Source organism: Nycticebus coucang, chromosome 1 (genome assembly GCF_027406575.1).
Source record: "Nycticebus coucang isolate mNycCou1 chromosome 1, mNycCou1.pri, whole genome shotgun sequence".
NCBI classification, from domain to species: domain Eukaryota; kingdom Metazoa; phylum Chordata; class Mammalia; order Primates; family Lorisidae; genus Nycticebus; species Nycticebus coucang.
Genome location: NC_069780.1, coordinates 116,396,433 through 116,401,936, shown reverse-complemented (window position 1 = coordinate 116,401,936; position 5,504 = coordinate 116,396,433). Strand labels below are relative to the sequence as shown.

Sequence of the window (5,504 nt, the reverse complement as noted above, 5' to 3'; positions counted from 1 at the left end):
TTGGGATGGATTTTGTACCTGAAATTTGTTTCCTTGGAGTTCCAGCTTGTCGCAACAGGGGTGATGCAAACCTATCAGCTCAGCTCCTGATCTTCCGCTTTATTGGGTTATTTCTGGCCATTATTTCTCCTTCTGGACAGGAGCCTCTGCAGAAAGCTGGCTTCAGTTGGCCATCTTGCCCTCTGCTGTTCAGCTTCATTTTTGTAAGATAGTGTTAATAGGTATAGAATTCTAGCTTGACAGTTTTCTTTCAGTGTTTTAATGATGTTGTGCTGTTTTCTTATAGATTGAATGGTTTCTACCGAGAAACATGTTTTTAATTATCTTTGTTTCTCTCTATATAATATTTCTCCCCTCTCCCAACCAGTGCTTTTAAAATCATCCCTTTAGCACTGGTTTTCAGCAATTTAATTATCATGTGTCTAGTTATGTATTTCTTTATGTCTATTATTTTGGGGTTCATTGAAGGTCTTAGATCTGTTTATAGTTTTCAACTTATTTGGAGAATGTGCAGCTATTCATTTAAAAATATTTTTTTCATCTCGTTTTGTAAGACTTCAGTTATAAGGTTATTAGGTCAGCTGATTTTGTTGCATAAGTCACTGATCTCTCTTTATTTCTTTGTTCTTTTACTTAACATGTTTTTCAAAAAAATTATAATTTTTATTTGTTCATTTTTTAGAGACCCAATTTTGTGCTGTTGCCTAGGCTGGATTGCAGTGGCATAACTCACTGCAAACTCAGATGCCTGGCCTCAAGTGATCCTCCCTCCTCAGTCTCCCAAGTACCTGGGGCTGCAGGTCCACACCACAGTGCCCAATTAATTTTTAAATATTTATTTATTTAAAATTTTTTGTTTGCCAGCTGTAATTTTGAAGCTTGATTCTGAATATACTTAATAAGAAGGGCACTTGGAAGTGGTGGCTCAAATTTTGTTCTTTACACTATTTTGAAATTTTAGGCTCACTCTCCTAAAATTTTATAAGGTCTAAAACTTTGGCTCTTAAACATAGCAGTGAAAGAAACTTTTTTTTTAAATTTCAAAATATTATAGGGGTATACACATTTTTCATATTTTTGCTTTGTATATTTCAGGTCAAAGTTATAAGTGTGCTTGTCACCTAGACCATATGCATTATACCTGTTAGGTTGAATTAACCTAATCTCTTCTCCTCACTCCCACCTGTTTTTATTTTCCCTTGAGTTTTATTTCCATATGTGCAAGTAAGTGTTGATCAACTAGTTTCAATTTAGTATTGAGCACATGTGACATTTGTTTTTCCATTTTTGCAATACTTCACTTATTAGAATAGTCTCCAGGTCCATCCAGGTTTACAAAAGACACTAGATCACCTTTTTATGGCTCAGTAGTACTCCATGGTATACAAATATCACTTATATATTGATGGGCATTTGCATTGGTACTCCACTTATATATTGATGGGCATTTGCATTGGTTCCACATCCTTGCAGTTGTGAATTGTGCTACTATAAACATTCAAGTATAAACCTCTTTATAATAAAGTATCCTTTTCTCCTTTTGGTAAATACTTAGTTATAGAATTGACTGAATGGTAGGTCTACTTTTAGTTCCACAAAGCCAAGGACACACTCAACAGAGCAAACAGACAACTCACAGAATGGGAGAAAACACCCTCATACTACACATCTGAAAAAGGGCTTACAACCAGAATCCACAAAGAACTCAAGGAAATCAGCAAGGAAAAATCAAACAACCCCATTTAAAAAGTAGGCAAAAGAAAAGAAGAGAAACTCTTCAAAGAAAGATAGTCTAATGACCAACAAATGCATGTAAAAATGCTCAACATCTCTAATCATTAGGGAAAGGTAAATCAAAACTGCAACTAGACATCGCCTAACTCCAGTGAAAATGGCTTTTATCAAAAAATCCCCAAACACCAACGGCTGGCCTGGATGTGGAGAGAAACACTCGTACATCATTGGTGGGACTGAACACCAGCACAGGCTCCACAGAAAGAAGCATGGATACCTTAAAGAACTAAAAGTAGACGGAAGCTTTTACAGTCATTTCAAGGAAGCAACTCTTCATAGTTTTTCCTCTCTGATGGTTCCCTCTTATTCTCGCCCAATGAAGGCCAAGGGAAAATCAAATATAAAACTAAATGAGTGCTCCAGAATTTGGCTTTCCTGCACATTTCTCCTGTTCAAAAAAAAAGGGAGACACAATCTGCAATAAATACTTAATAGACAACAACAGGGCTTTTGTAGTGTCAGCTGGCATTCAATGCCCCCATGTCTTCTTTTTGCCCTGGCAATGGTGGTGAAATAAGAATAAGAGCTGTTAATCTGTAGATGAGGAAGGGCTTCCTCTAAGAACTGAAGGGTGCCATCAGTGTTTTTAGTGTGGGAATTTACCGAAGTTCAGGAGGTTCAAGTAAAGCTTTTGCTACAATAGTATTGACTGATATTGGTGTTAGAGGTATTTAAGTTGGTAAAATTACTGAAAATAGTCATTAGCATGACACTATCACTGAAGTCTAGTTGGAAGAGACTGGAGGATCTTCTAACTAAAATAGAGGAATGTGGTTTCTGGAGATTCTTTCAGTTGCCACTGGTGATGATCTCTGACATATGCATAACGACAACTTGCATAGGCTTTCCATGAAGTTGAAACCCCAGAAGAGGTTCAGGTCATGTTTTCTGGAACTTAGCAAAGTCTCAGGGCAGATTCAGAGAATCCAGAACACACGGAAATGTTCAGTCACACTAAATTTGTGTTCTGCACAAGTGATGCACAACAGGATCCCAAAGCTGCAGGCCTTCCAGAATTTTAAGATTCTGCAACTTGGAGCAAGAAGACAGAATGCTTTGGAGGGAAGACACTGAACTCAACAGCTCCATGTGCTGTGAACAAAAAAGGCTGAAATGTTCCACACGTGGTTGGTTCCATGAATAATCATGGACAGCAGAATCAACTCCCAGAGACAGCAACTGACAAATCACATCTGGTGAAGACTTCTATGTGTGAAGTCTAAGGTACCATAGAAGCTCATCAAATACCAGTGGATACCACCTCTTGTAAACACTGGAGACTTTCAGCAGCTCAGGGAGGCACAGTCAGGAAGAGATGAACAAAAGCAGCTTCTCCAGAAAGGAGCCCCATGAAATGCCTGGAGTGCACTCTAATTTAGGCCTGTGGACAATCACAAAGTCTTTGTCACTTGCTTTGCTCTTAGGCCATTTTCTTTCTTTTTTTTGCTAATATATTTTTTATTTCTTCTGTGAAACAATAGGAGCTAAATAAAGGGTATCGGGTATGGCAACTCCAGCCTCTTAGGATTCTTTTTATCAGAGAAAGTGAAAGAAAATGAGGGGGCACATGACAGGGAAGGGATTCTTTTAATATGCAGGTGCTTCAGGCAGAACCAAACTATTTCATCGATATTCTCCCATCCCACTGGAACTGGTGCTTCTAGGAGGGAATGAGATGAGTCCATCAGTCATCAGTACTGTCATCAGTGTTGCCACAGAAATCAAGGAAAGACATCATGGAATCAGACAACTTGTTGGCAATTTTATCTGTACGCTTCTGCATCTTCTTATTCTTCAGGGCAGATGCCAGAGCCTGCCCCTGCTGCAGGGGATCTATCTCCATGATCCTCTGCAACATCGGGTGGCAGTCCACTGCTCAGACATCCACAGTACTGTTGTTCTTGGGGCAGTAACCCACCTTGTGTTTAGCCCACCCCACCTGATGATGGTTTGGTTTGGTGCAGTACCCAGTGAGATCTCCATCTTATACATGCTGGTTTTATTTTCAATGGCATCTGCTATTTTCATCATCGGAGAATGGAGCCACTTGATCTCCATTGTGAGTGGGTCTGTGTCACCCAACAGCTCATCATATTCGCCACTGGCCAAGCATTCCATGGTGTCTTAATTGGCCTGCTCAGTATCCTCGATGTCAAAGACCTCAGTCATTTCCTTAACAATTTCAGCGCTGAGATGGATGGGCAGAGTGTGGGTAGGTGGTGGTGGTGTGTAGAAGCTGATCTTCCCACTCACCCAGTCAGCCAGGACAACTTTAGCTGCCTGCTCCTGACTGTATAAGCCTCCCTTCTTCTTCTTCCCCAAGTGGTGGGCCACTGCAGTCAGAAAGTACTTGGTGGTCTGGAACCCAGAGATGCCATAATACTTGGAAATCTCCTCCAGATTACAGCCTTGCAGGATGGTCTCTACTGGGGTCACAGGGTCTGTCAGCTTCTGTACGTGGACACAGTTGTGCAGGATGGTACCCACCTCTGAGTTGGGACCTGGGACGATACCTGGAGCATCCAGCAGCCTGATGAACTTGTCCAGATAGACCTCTTGCATGAATTTGGTGACCTCAGGAACAGCTCCCACACTGCATGCACAGCTGCGATTCAGGTTATTGATAAGGCTGCTTTTCCCAACATTGGAAAGGACCACAACACCCACACAGATGTGAGTGCACACTTCAGCACTTCACCAAGACAGCAATAGTTCCCTAGAACCCTCATAAGATTTTCAGCTCCAAAGCAGACTTTGCTTTTCAGCAGCAGCTCAGAGGCCTGCTCCAATGGCACACTGCAACCATTCAGGTTTTTGACCTGATGCTGGGTGCTGGCTTTGAAAGCCACAGTAGGCAGCTTATTCCTAAGGTAATCCAGCCACTTCTCCACAACCTCCTTGGGGACCAGGTCAATCTTATTCAAGAGCAGGACCAGCTTCTTATTGCCTTCTGCCCCTGGGACAGCCTCCTCCATTTGGAAGCAGCGGCAGCCCAATGGGTCTCTGGCATCTAGGACTTCCAGAATCACATCAGAGTATGCCACCACCTTATGGAACTCCTTGTAATAAGCCTTCCTTGTGGCCTCATCATCCAGCTGAGGAAACATATTTAACTTCTGCAAAACTTCTTCCTTGTGTTCAAACTCCTGGCGTCTCAGGACATCCTGACAGTAGCTCTCCATGCTCTTTGTTTCTCCTGTTCCTGGGCAGCTTGCTGCTTCTCCTTCACCTCCTCAACCCTCTTCTTCTTTAATTCAGCCTCTCGGTTATGGTGATCATTGAAGTGAATAAACCGGGGAGCTGAGGGCCCTATGGAGGTTGCTTTCTTCCCATTTTGCTTTACAGGTGTGTCCAAGTTTCATCATGACGATGAGCTTGAAACAGATAAGTTTAAATCTGCCAGCTTTCTTCCTACACTTCCAGCAGGGATCTGAGAGGAGAGCCTAGCAAGATAATCCGGTAAGCCCAGGAGATACGCTCGCACCATTAGGCTCCGACTTCTGGTTCCCGACTCTCTTAGGCCATTTTCATGAGGGGCTCTGTGGGTGGCCCAGTTTCCGAGCAGATCCTGGGAAATGTTCTCACCGTCCACCTTTTTCTTCTGTGGGGCAGAGACCCTCGTGCCTGAGCGCAGCCCAGAAGTCTTGCTGGAATCCTGCATGTGAAGCCGACGGTGCCGTTGCTGTTCTGGTCTAGAGTCTACCGGAGTT

At 42.5% G+C, this 5,504-nt stretch overlaps 1 pseudogene; it reads right to left on the bottom strand.

The window, feature by feature from the left end:
- Positions 1 to 3,478: 3,478 nt before the first annotated feature.
- LOC128590992 (guanine nucleotide-binding protein-like 3-like protein) lies at positions 3,479 to 5,152 on the bottom strand (annotated as a pseudogene).
- Positions 5,153 to 5,504: the final 352 nt, after the last annotated feature.